This window comes from Bufo gargarizans, chromosome 4 (genome assembly GCF_014858855.1).
Source record: "Bufo gargarizans isolate SCDJY-AF-19 chromosome 4, ASM1485885v1, whole genome shotgun sequence".
NCBI classification, from domain to species: domain Eukaryota; kingdom Metazoa; phylum Chordata; class Amphibia; order Anura; family Bufonidae; genus Bufo; species Bufo gargarizans.
The window spans coordinates 13,230,487-13,244,691 of NC_058083.1; positions in this window are offsets into that span (position 1 = coordinate 13,230,487).

Below are 14,205 nucleotides of genomic sequence, written 5' to 3' on the forward strand. Positions count from 1 at the left end.
ATGTAATATTACATAGTGCCTTTAGAAAGTACAACTTGTCCCGCAAAAAATAAGACCTTATAAAGGAAAAATAAAAAAGTTATGGCACTGGGAATACGGGAAGTGAAAAGCGAAAACACAAAAATTTAAAGTCGCAAGGTCCTCTAAGGGTTAATTGCTGGGTATTTTGCACCACATATCTTGGGATATGCTGAGCCAAGAAGACAATTTGTATATAAATTAAAATTTATTATATTTCATGGCAACATTTCCTTAAGAACAATAATTCATTGTAAGAAGTATGGCATTTATCCTAAAAGTCCTATCTCCAAGTTAGCAAAATCTTTCTAACAAAACGTCAATGACATCTATTTATTGGACTCACAATGCCGTTTCCATTATGGCGGTAATCATACAGCCCTGAATACGGTGAAAGGATGCACTTAAAAAAAAAAAAAACTTTATTTATAGTAGAAAATCAAACACAGCATCCCAGCTGTGTCTAGCTTTGTTATGGATGTATCAAAAAGTGTAATTAGTATCCACATAAATAATGGAAGCAAAGTAATTTTCTACTCATTGTGCACAAATTATATATTTGCTGAAATATCAGAATTTTCTATTTTAAACCGAAATTGCATGTTCTCAGAAACCCCCCTGCAGTGAAAGTTAAGTACAAGAAGTTGGTTCTGTGCAATTTGTATTGGGTGCAGCTAAATGAGTTTATATTTGCATATGTTGGGAAACATTCCAGTTTGCTTCATCATGAATTATCTTAAGGTGACTAGAAGTGTAGAAGATTTTTTGTACACTTTTATAACTTCATACATTTACCTGGAAACTTATAGATGACGCATTGTAAATTATGATGCGAGGAACTGACTTATAGGACAAACTCAGCAATGCAGTTTCGCAACCTCGGCTCTGCTAAATTTGGATAATACTGTACCGTCTCTTATAATCTGGTCCATAACCTAAACAGTTTAGATCAGGGGTGGCCAAATATGCAATATGCGTGCGCACGACAGTATTTCTGCAATTGAGTTATCAAACATTTAAAAGTGCATTTAAACCACCTTTCGTACCTGTAGTGTAGACAGCTTTAGTGAGACTTCTGGAAATCTTTGTTTTTCACAATGTGTTTCAAGATTTCTCAGATGACACCCCATGCACAGATGACAGATGACACCCCATGCACAGATGACACCCCATGCACAGATGACTGCCCATGCTCAGATGACACTCTTATGCTCAGATGACCATCCCATGCTCAGATGACCGCCCCATGCTCAGATGACTGCCCCATGCACAGATGACGCCCCATACTCAGATGACGTCCCATACTCAGATGACCGCCCCATGCTCAGATGACCGCTCTATGCTCAGATGACCGCCCTATGCTCAGATGACCGCTCTATGCTCATATGACCGCTCTATGCTCAGATGACCGCTCTATGCTCATATGACCGCTCTATGCTCAGATGACCGCCCTATGCTCAGATGACTGCCCTATACTTAGATGACCGCCCATGCTCAGATGACACCCCATGCACAGATGACACCCTTATGCTCAAATGACGCCCCATGCTCAGATGACTCCCCCACCCCCATTCTGAGATAATTTGTGGGGGGGGGGGTGATTTGACATAGGGGAGATGTGAGCATGGTGTGTCTGATTTTTGGTGTCTTATGTGAGCACTGGGAGGCTGATTTTGTGGGTCTGATGAGGATTTGGGGGTCTTATCTAAGCTCATACTACCCCCATGTCAGATAAGACCCCCATGATCAGTACTTTAATAAAATAAAACTGTGTAGGAGCGGGCTTATCCTACCTATGCTGCCGCTGCTCTGAGGACTGTCGCGCCCTCTCCACATTGTCCTGACGTACACAGTGTCAGGTCAGAGCGTGGGCCTCCACGTATTAAGGGGGGGTGCACTGCACCACCATTGACAATTAACCTTTAATACAGATACAGGAGGCGGGTGCCGGCAGAATCACATAGCCGACACCTGGCCTCTATGACGGCGCTGCGATCCCTGGCAGTTAACCCCTCAGGTGTGTCACCTAAGGGGTTAACTGCGGCGGATCTCAGCTACCTCTCATAGAGGTTGGGTGCGGGCTATATTATTCTGCAGCCAGCACCCTTCTCCTGCATTTGAATAAATGAGTGAGTTAAATTCATTGGTGGCAGTGGCCAAAGCCCCCCCCCCTCTTCCCCTTTGCATTCTCATTGGTGGCAGCGGCAGCAGCACAGGGGGAGAGCGGGACTGCTTTCTTCTTCCTTCTCCCCTATGCTGCTAATATTTCGATACCTGCTACATCCCTGGCCCGCTCCCCTGTGAGCCGCATATGTAGAGGAGAGTGCGCTCCTCTTAGAGCCAAAGGTGAAGGTGCGAGGAGCCGCATGTGGCTTGCGAGCCACGGGTTGGCCACCCCTGACTTAGATGGTCTGGTTCACGGTCGGAAACCTCTGACACTCAAGCTGTTGTAAAACTACAACTCCCAGCATGCACACTTGCTCAGCTGTTCTCAGAACTCCCATAGAAATGAATGGAGTGTGCTGGGAATTGTAGTTTCAGCTGGAGCACTGGTGACCTTTGGTCTAGTTTATGTTCCACGATAGTCCCAAAACCGCATTATTTTAAAGTAGTTTTCCGGTGCCGTAAAACTGTCCCTCCTTAGGAAAGGACATTAATATCTGGAATTTTGTATTTGTACATGAGTTCAGATACATTGTGTAAAAAACAGCTCAGAATGTAGACGCATATTCACAAATTTGTCATTTTTTTTAGTTTTTACTCCACATGACAGGGGTAGGACACATTTATTAAAATGAGTAACAAGGCATTGTAACATTGCTAACTAATGATGTTTAGTATGAACCGCTGCTGGTTCTAGAGAGGCTTCTTGCATCATTTATTAAGAAATCTGATGCATGGCGGTAAGGCTAGTTTCACACCAGCAATGTGCATTCTGAATTCCTTTGAATCCAGAGGAACCTTTGAATCCAGAGGTAAAAAAAAAAAAACAGGCTGGTTTGAGATCTGTATTTATACAAGCAGGCAAATAATGGGAGTTTGTGAGCTTTCGGGTGTTTGAGTTCAAGTGTGTGTTTGTATTAAGTGTGTGACTTTAGATCACATGACTTGAGATTCAGGGACTTTAGGAGGGGACTACAGTAAGTCAGATTCTTATCACTGCACTATATTGTATTTTTCTCTTTTCTTGCGTAATCTCCATTTAGTATGTGTTCCATTATTGACAGCGCAGTCCAGTGCACATCTTGTCTAATGTATGCAATCCTGGAACAGCCGTTTGAGGATGCATATCTTTGTTCAAAATGTGAGCAAATTGCCCATTTGGAATCACACATTGAGTATCTAAACGGGCGAATTTCAACACTGATAAGCATTGACAATTTGGAAAAGAGTTTGCTGCTCACTGAGCAAGCACTCTATAGGGTAGATGTGAGGGAGTGTGGTAGCGAGGAGGCTCAGTAAAGTGAGGTAGCTAGCTGGGTAACAGTTAGAAAGCGGGGTAGAGGGAAGAGTGCCAGGGAGGCTAGCCCTGATCTGACACACCCCAACAAGTTTGCACGGTTGGCAGATGAGGGGAATGTCAGTTCAGGGAGAGCACTGCTGCAGCCAGACACTTCCTCTGCCAGACAGGGGAATGTCAGCTCCAGTAAGCAGGGGACCAGGAGAGCAGGCCAGGCCAGACAGTTGCTGGTAGTGGGAGACTCAATTATTAGGGGTACAGATAGGATGATCTGTCACAAAGACTGGGATCGTCGAATGGTGTGTTGTCTTCCTGGCGCTCGAGTTCGACATGTAGTGTCCCACTAGGTAAATGTGGGCACTACACAAGGGTCAATTGGGTCACGTTGTTCTCCACCTCCTGTGGAACAGTGGCATGGTATTTAACAGTCCATTTTAATGTTTATTGCTATGCTTTTATGTGTATTTTTCCCCTGTTCTGTGTGTAGCAGGCCTGTTAGGGTGTAGTTCCTCCTCCTAGACAGTAGAGGGAGCTAGGGAACCCCTAGTATAAATAGTCAGGTCCTGTTCAGGGAAAAGGGTCTGTGTAGTCAGGAGTCTGTGGAGAGACAGAAGAAAGTGTGCACTTTAGCCAGAGAGGAGATGAGGGCCACCTCCTGACATGCAGCTAGACAGCTCAGGCTTCTAGTTGCCACCAGGGGAAGAAGTTACCTCCTGAGAGAAACCTGAAGTTCCCATAACCAGAGCAGAGCCAAAGTGTTTCCAGCCAACCTGAGGGCTAAAGGGCAGAAGGATTTTACTGAAAGCAAGGATATATATACCTGAGGAAGTTTCCCCTACCAAGGATAAAGCCAGCATTAGGGCATACGGGCCTTGGGATCAAGACAGACAGGAGTTCTGAGGAATAGTCCACAGGATTTCTGAGGAAAAGTGCAGCCTGATCTGTAAGTGTTTAACCCTCTGAGTATCTTGCAAGAACAGTGTACCTGCCATTTGTAAAAGCCTGCTTGTAACTGCTACTGACCTATGGAACTTTAACCAAAAGACTGTACAAAGTTAACTGTTTCCAGTAAAGGAAGTTTTGGTTCACCATAACATCGTGTTCCTCAATTATTCCTATCATAAGTCAGTGTGCCACCGTTACCGGCACTGGTGTCACAAATCTTAAAGAGATCTTGCCCCGGCACATTAAACACCTGCAACATCCAGGGCATCTCATCTACCATCAGGCCTTGTCCCTATACACTGAGAGTGCCCCAGAGGTCTCCTGTGCCAGCCTCTCCATCACTGCTGTATGCCTGCCCAGGGTCTTTCAAGAAACTGTGAGTAACCTAGAGCAACCGTTGTTTGCCTAAGTAGCCATGACCTCACCATCGCAATACCCTGCAGGGCTGCATACTGCAGACACATCGCAGATGGGGTTGACAGATTATTGGAAGGGCCTGGTGAAAATCCAGCAGTCATGGTACACATTGGAACCAAGGACAAAGTTAGAGGTAGGTGGAGCATCCTTAGAAATGATTTTAGGGATTTAGGTCACAAGCTTAGGGCAAGGACCTCAAAAGTAGTGTTTTTTAAAATACTACGTGAACCACGAGCCACACCATAAAGGCAGTGTGAGATTAGAGAGGGTAACAAGCGGCTCAAGAACTGGTGTAGGAAGGAGGAGTTTTTGTTTCTTGGGAACTGGGTCAACTTCTCTAGTAATAAGGTTTGAGAACCGCGCTGCTTGAGACTATGTCATCCGGTTCACAGGTGAATGAAGCAGGGCACCAGCCTCTTTCCTCTCTACCCAAAGGATCCGATCCTCCACAGACCGCCTCCTCTACAGGGTTAAGAAGATTGGCAAAATAGTGAAGCACCCTCTTACAAGTTGATTTAAAAGGTTTTATTCTACTCACAAGCGTTAGTAGACAAAAGGCATATAACACAGTTAAAAAACCGTCACGTTCCTGCCCGACCCGGGTTTTGCTCTCTGGCTTCCTCAGGGGCGACAACTGTTCATGTCCACAGTGGGGCCCTTTAAATAGCCCAGCTTCTCAAATTACAAGAGCCGATGTTTATCCAGATCGTATTCAAATACAAGCAACAGTTTCCATACAAACTACAAAATGCAAACAGTATTCTTCATATACATTTGGAAAAGATTCTCTTCTTATTATACACACTCGGAAAAAATTCTCATCCTATTATAACCACTTATTTTCCATACTTCCCCTTTCGGGTTACCGCAGTTCTATAACACAAATGGACTTAATCAATCATATCACTAAACATTCCTATCCTATAATCATCACTTAGTTTTTCATCACTTAGTTTTATGCAGCCTATGTCTCAATTCCCTCAAACTTTCCACATTTACCTATGTGGTTCATAATCACCTAGGCACCACCCACTCATGGTCACGTCATTCAGGTGCTCTCAACCTCCCCTCCTCCCAGTGGCGCCCACGTCACACGGCACAACCGGCCATTGAACGGTCACTCCCCCATGACGTAGCCCAAAGGTCCTCAAGAGGGAAGGTAAAGAGCTAACCAAATAGCGTCACCCATAGAAATAGTTTACACTAAGCATGGTTTAAGGTCAAATTCTATGTTCAAACCACCTGGCTGCAGGGTCCCTAACTGGTAGATCCACTCTACTTCTTTTTTATTAATTTGTGCCAGCGAGTCCCCTCCTCGCCAGTGTGGCTTGACGACTTCTACTCCGGCAAACTTCAAGCCCCGCGGATTTTTTCCATGCACGAGCTTGAAGTGGGCTGATACACTATGGCTCATCAGGCCTTTCCTGATGTTCCGTAAGTGTTCTTGAATCCTTATTTATAGCTTCCTCACCGTCCTACCAACGTACTGGAGCCCACAAGGGCACTCCAGCACGTATATAATACCCTCATTCTCACATGAACAATTTCCTTTTATGCGGAACTTCCCACCATTCTTTTTGGATATCATGCAGTTAATAGTTCTTAATCGTCCTTTTGTATTGCGATTCTTACACCCCGCACAGAACCCGCACCATGTGAATTTCCCTCCTTCCCTATTTGGCTTTACACCCACTGGAGGGATGGCACTGTGTACAAGCTTCGTTCTAATGCTGGCCGCCATCCTAAAGATGAAGGAGGGATTGTCCGGTATGACTTTTCCTAGTATTGGGTCGTTCTTTAATATACCCCAGTTCTTTTTCACCACTTTTTTAATGTTGTCAGACATCGAGCAATATTTTGTCACAAAGGAGAACCTATAATCCCTTTCATTCTTTTTTTCTTTTTCTTTCTTACATTCATTTTCTTTCTTTTTTTTCCTCCTCTACAGTTTGTATACACATATCCAGATTGGCCTCATCATAGCCCCTTTCAAGGAATCTATCTTTTAACACCTTACATTGTGTCCTATAGTCTTCCACTACTGTACAATTCCTGGCCATCCTTTTAAATTGTCCTTTCGGTATGTTTTTAAGCCATGGCCCATAATGACAACTCTTCATGTCAATATATGAGTTTACATACGTCTCTTTAAAATATGAGCTAGTTTTAAATCGCCCATCCTCTATCCGTATACACAAGTCCAAAAAGTTGATGGAAACGTTGCTAGTCTCCCCCACAAACCGCAAGTTCCACTCATTGTTATTTAACTGGTGAATGAAGGTCTCGACTCCCTCTCTCTCTCCTTCCCACACTAGGAGACAGTCATCAATATATCTCGTCCAGAGGGTCAACTTGCCCCCTGGGGTGTCCGCTCCCAGTGTGGGAAGGATGGTGCTCTCCTCCCATGCCCCCATAAAGATGTTGGCGAAACTGGGGGCGAATTTCGCCCCCATCGCCGTGCCGATGCAGTGTACATAATGGGAGTCCCTAAACCAGAACTAATTGTGATCAAGACAATAATCTAGGCATTCCAGGATAAAATTTCCCTGCAGATCTCCTATTTTGGGGCCTTTTTTAATCCTACTCCCCACCGCTTCTATACCCAGTTTTTTCGGAATGACTGTGTACAGGGATGCCACATCAATTGTGGCCATCCATGTATTAGCAGTGGGGGGGCTCAAATCCTTAATAAGTTGTATCACTGCCCCTGTATCCTTCAAATGCGAGGGGTTTTGCATCACATATCCCTGTAGGTACAAATCGATGTATTCTGTGATTTTGCAAGTCAGGGAATTCAGCCCTGAAATAATAGGCCTCCCTGGGGGGTCAATCAGGCTTTTGTGCACCTTAGGTAGGTGGTATATAACCGGTACTATTGGAAATGGAACGGTCAGGTACTCATACTCTTTTTTGTTTAATATCCCTTTTTTAAAACCCTCTGCTAATATGCCATCAAGAATCTTTTTATATTCAAGAGTGGGGTTACTTTTTAGTTTCTTGTAGGTTGCTTCATCAGATACCAATCTCGCCATTTCTGATTCATATTTTTCCTTATTCATCACAACCCCCCCCCCCCCCCTTTATCAGCTGGCTTAATAATTAATTATATCCGGGTTCTGTTCCAGATCCTTCAGGGCCTTTCTTTTATTATAATTAAGATTTTGTGTTGCCTTACTTGTATCCATTTCTTCCAGTTCTCTCAATAAGCCTATTTTAAATGCCTCCACACACTCATTATTCAGATTTTTTGGGAAAAACTTTGATTTCTCCTTCATATGTGTGTGCACAATACCCTCCCCTTCATCTATCTTTTTGCTTTGTGGTGCAGGGTTATTAATCCAATATTTTGCCATATTAATTTTCCGAATGTATTTATGGATATCCAAGAACGTCTCAAATTTGTTAATCTTCTGGCTAGGCGCATATTTTAAACCCTTACTGAGGACGCTCTTCTCTCCCTCCGTTAGAGTGTAATTGCTCAGATTGAAAATCCCTCTTATGTTTCCTTGCTCTTTTTGGTTTTTGGACTTGTTCTTCCCTTTTCCCCATCTTCCTCTGCAAGACTTCTTTTTAGTGGTGTCCTCGCTATCTGCTCTTTTATTTCTCCTTCCCTCTGGGTCAACTTCTCTGTTGGCTACAGGCTCTATCGCAGGGATGGGTTGCACCTTAATGGGGAAGGTGCAGCTGTTTTGAGGAGAGAAGGTGGCTAGAAGTTTGGAGGAGTGTTTAAACTAGGGACTGGGGGGGTTATTTACAGTAAAGGAGGGGAAGAGGTGCAGATAGAGACTTGGGACGTAAAGAAGGTTTGTAGATAAACATAGAAGAGGATTTTTTACGGTAAGAGCAGTAAGAATATGGATCTCTCTGCCTGAGGAGGTGATGATGGTGAATTCACTAAAAGAGTTCAAGAGGGGCCTGGATGTATTTCTGGAGTGTAATAATATTACAGGTTATAGTTACTAGATTTTTTGAGAAGTGTTGTTGATCCAGGGAGTTATTCTGATGGCCTGATTGGAGTTTGGAAGGATTTTTTTTCCCCTAAAATGAGGAAAATTAGCTTCTACCTCTGCAGAGGTTTTTTTTTTTTTTTTTGCCTTCCTCTGGATCAACTTGCAGCATAACAGGTTGAACTGGATGGACAGATGTATTTTTTCAACCTTTCAAACTATGTTATTATATTCCCTTTGATGATGGACGGGCTAATATAGAAAATCCAATGTCCTCTGGTACTCTAGTGGGCCAGTTCAAACCTTGCATCCTTCACTATGGTGTTGAACAGGATAATGTAGAAAGTCCAAAGTCCTCTGTTTCTTGGGTAGGCCATTCTAACCTTCTTTCCTTCTCTTTGGTGACAGATAGGATAATATGGAAAGTCCAAACTGCTAAAGAAAAAAAGGCAAGCGGTGTCAGCTCACTTTTCCCAACAACCCCACATTATCATATCCATAAAACTTTAGTTATGGATATAATAATGTGGATAGTCTTAAGTGTTCTGATATTCTAATGGGCCAGTCCAACCCCATTTTGTTCCCTTTGGTGATGAACAGGATAATGTGGAAAGTCCTAAGTCTTCTGGTACTCTAGTCGGCCAGTTCAACCCTGTGTCTTTCCCTTTGGAGATGGACAGGATAATGCACAAAGTCCAAAATTCTCTGGTGGGCAAGTCCAAACCTGTGTCCTTCCCTTTAGTGATGGATATAATAACATGGGAAGTCCTAAGTCCTCTGGTACTCTAGTGGGCCAGTCCAACCCTGTGTCCTTCCCCTTAGTCATGGATATAATAATGTGGAAAGTCCTCTGGTACTCTGGTTTGCCAGTGCAACACTGCGTCCTTGCATATGGTGTTGAACAGGGTCATGTAGGAGGTTCAAAGTCCTCTGTTACTTGAGTAGGCCAGTCCAATGTTTCCTTCCCTTTGGTGACAGATAGGTTAATATGGAAAGTCCAAACTGCTAAAGACAAATAAGGCAGTGATTGCCAGTTCACTTTTCCCAACAACCCAAGGAAGGGGGATGGGATTTTTGGGAATTTTATTTTTACACGGACACCAGTATTGCTTTTGGAGGAAATGTCCATTAGCTCTTTATGACTCGTCAAGTTTCGAAAATCGTTTAAGTATTGAATAAAGTTGGCAAACTCCCAGCGTCTGTTTACCAGCTATAGAGATCATAGGCTCAGTCAATAAGCATCTATTTTTTTCTTTTTAATCGTCAGATAAATATTCTGCAAAAGTCCCATACAGAAGACTTTAAAAAGAAAAGTCCATATCCATGGGGTTCCAGACTTCGGATTGTGTTAGAGAGTGTTTAATGCCAGAACAGCAGGGTTGACATTTCATTTCTAACTTTTGTCAGCACAATGCAGTTCAAACAAGTTCTAATATAGAATTTTCAAATGATGTTCACAATCCAAAGCTCCCACTCATTGAATTATCAAGGTCTTTTGTTACAGTAGATCCAGGGAAACTTTCCAGTAGCGCTTAAAGTATTCACAGCTTCTGTTAATATCCTGCCGAGCTTTATTTCAAAGGTCATGACTTCGTTTTCCATTGACACTCCTGATTAAAGCTTTAAGAATAACAGCCTCCTGGGAAATGATCTGAACTTAAAGACCAACCTACCAGCTGATCCCAGACTTCATTCTTTGCAGGTGACTTTAAATATCATTTGGCCTTCAAAAAATCCAACTTTTTGTCAAATTTCAAAGTAAACTTTTTGACAAGAGAATATTTTTATGGCTGCACATATATTTGTATTGATAATCTGTTGCACCAGTAATGGTACATTTCTTGTAGAGGCTTGAGTTTTAAAGGAGAACATCTGAAACATGCTTATTGAAGGCACCCCTTTATGGAATAAATCTGAAACTTTTTTTGTTTTTAATATCTGTATAGCATGTCATGTTATCATAGTTTAAAGTGGCAGGTCTCCTGTAAGAAGAGCTTCTCTTCCTGTGTTCTCATGACAACAATGTGCTAAGACAGCTCAGTTTATCAGAGGGACACAGGATCTTGAGCAAGCAATCGGATATTCTCCTACAAATTTTAGCTACACTTCTAAATTAAATGCTTCTTTCTGATTGTTATGAAGTTCTGGAGGTTACACTGAGCTGCTAGAGTACATGGGAGAAAATATTGACTTTTCATAAGAGAATCTTTTACTGTGAACTTCTAGCTTAGTTTTATCACAGGACCCTCCTAGAAACCAATCAGATACTTATCTTTTTATTTTTTGCCTGCACTTAAATAATTGAAACTATAGCTTGATTGATTGCCACGAGGATAAAGTCCCATATACAGTACATGGGCAAATTAATGAGTCAATTATTGGAAACAAACATACATACGAACACTCGTTCCCGATAAATGTAAATGTATGGCCAATTACACAAGTGAGCAAGACGCTCCTTTATTGGGAGATTCATACTTTTTGTGGCAAATATTACACAATTGAGATGAGCGTTATTCCCCCTTGGTCTCATGCAACACATGGCTCAACTGGGGTCTACTGCTCTCCATCCCACATGGTGTTCTGAACCCTCCACTCCTCACTTTAGCTGGTGTGCTCCATTGGTTTCCCTGCAATGAACATCTGAAGTGACACTTCTCCAGTCCTCTCACTCTGGACCAAACTGGCCCTCTGTCTGGCTGACTTCTCTCCAGAAGCTGTGGCATGGACTCCCGAGTACATTATGTTACCTTGGCCTCACCACCTCAGCAACAGCTCAGCTATCGTACAGTTAAAGTTAAACTTTAATCTCTGTAGTCTCTCTATTTGGTAGAAGATATCCCTATTTAACAGATCCAATCTTGCAGCTCCACCTTATTTTGCATCACCTCAAGCAGTTTGAGGCCACTAGGACTCCCGTTTCTCTATGCTACCAATTCTGGCATATCACTGGGTGAAGAACCACCATCACAACTAAACAAAAATATACATTTTGCCACAATAAGCTCTCTTAAACCCAGACAGTCTGTCCTATGAGGGAAGAAGTATACAAGAAGTGCATATTTTAACACAGTGGCCACAATGTAGAACTTAACATTAAATTATAAGTTGGGAACTGCCATCCTCTGAAAAGCTTGCAAAGCACAAAACATGTTTACCTACATTGTCTTAACCCCCCCCCCAAATAACCTAAAGGTGGTCATACACATTACAGTTTTTGAAGAACAGCAAGACTATTCATGGGTATGGGTACATCACAACTCTCCTCTCATTGCAGATGTCAGGGAGACAAGGATTAGGTAGTTGGATTTCAACATGCCACATCCTTTTGTTCTCAGGAGATAAGCTGCCACCAGCTCCCCTCTACCCATGCACATTTCTGTGTATGGAGGGATATTGTATGGCCAACTTTAGGCTATGGAATTAGATTTGCACTTTACATTTTACATTACACTACATTGAACAACCATTAGCAACGGTTTTACAGCAACCGTTGCTGTAAATGATCTGCTAGCTACAAACTAGATGTCATTACTCTGTACTACTCCTTCTTGGCCTGTCCTCTGACTTTGAAGAAAGATCCCAGCAGACGTGACTTTCAATGCTCTTAAAGAATTTATTTGCACATAGCAATATGTCCCATAGAAAAGGACGCGTTTCGGCTCAATTGCCTTTTTCAACTGTTGAAAAAGGCAATTGAGCCGAAACGCGTCCTTTTCTATGGGACATATTGCTATGTGCAAATAAATTCTTTAAGAGCATTGAAAGTCACGTCTGCTGGGATCTTTCTTCAACTATACGTGGAATCAACCTTATCCCTGAGCGGCGTGCATTGTAGCGTGTGCCGGCCGACTTCTTTCTACATTTGTCCTCTGACTTTGACACAGTCAACCACTTTCTCCTGTTGCAAACTCTCTCATCCCTCGGAATCAGAGACCTGGACCACTTCTGGATCTCCCTGTAGATCGCTAACATATCTTTCAATGTCTCCTATTCATACTTCACCTCCTCTTCACTCCTTCTCTCTGTTGGTGTCTCTCAAGGCCCTATTCTGGGACCCCTACATTTCTCCATTTATAATAACAACTTATAGAGTCCCCTGGCTTACAATACTATCTCTATGCTGATGACATTCAAATATACCTCTCTGGCTATCCAAAATCCCAGTGTGTCTATTAGCTATTCCTTAATTCTTCTCCTCCCACTTTTTAACAGAAACAGAATTCTTCTTCTTTCCCTCAGTCACTCAGCCTTATCAATTACAGATAATTGTGCTTTGCTTTCTCCAGTCTCACAAGTCCACTGCCTTGGGAAAACATTTAATTCTGCCCTTTTCTTCAATCCACACATCCAAACACCACCTCCTGCTGCCTTCAAATCAGGAACACCTCTTATATTCACTCATTCTACATCCTGACTCAACTAAAATACTAGTGCCTGTCCTCATCATCTCCCACCTGGACTACTGCAACATCTTCCTCTCCTGCCTCTCCTCTAATACTCTCACCCCCCAATCTATCTTTAATTCTGCTGCCCAGTTAATCCACTTCTACCCTAATTTCTCTGCCACTGCCAATCTCTTCAATGACTCTTCAATGACTCCCCATTGACCTGCAAATTCAGTTCAAAATACTAATAACCACATATAAGATCATCCACAAATTGTCCTCTCCTTACAATTCTGACCTACTTCCCCGATGCATACCTGCATGTAATCTTCAATCCTCACAAGACCTCCTTATTTTCTCTCTTCACACAGTCATCTACAGAATTTCTCATGTGCATCCCCCATACTCTGGAACTCACTATCCCAGGACATCAGACTCTCCTCCAGCATTGTCACCGCCAGACATCTGAGAAGCTCTGACAGACGTTCTTCAGAACCTCCTGATTGAGGTTCTTTTGTTTTGCTTTCGTTTTGTCATCCTGTTTCCCTCTCTCAGCTGTCATCTAGTTGCACTGATTGCATCCCTTTAAATCCCCTCCCATACTGCATCACTTTGCGGTTTATACAACTACCTAGAGTGTGTGCATGCTGGATGCTACAACTGATGCTTCTACAGATAAGTCTGTTCATTTATTTGTGTTTTCCTGTTTGCTTGATCCTAGGTGACCCTGACTCCCTCCGTATTAAGTGTAGGGAGCCGGTGGTTGTGTCCCCTCACTATTATAGGGTGTTCAGGTGTCATACAGTCGAGGAACGAGGGTATGCAATTTTCTACCATTGAGATTTTTGCATAGGCTGAGCAGTAAGGGAGAGAGCTAGGGCTGTTACAGAGCTTACCCTTTGGTTCCTTAGTTTTGGATGAAGTCAGTCAGATCTTCATTTTTGTCTTCTAGTTTTCTGTAACACCTTCCATGACAAGCATCCAAACCATCAAAAGCAACCTAAAAACCCACCTCTTCAGGAAAGCCTAC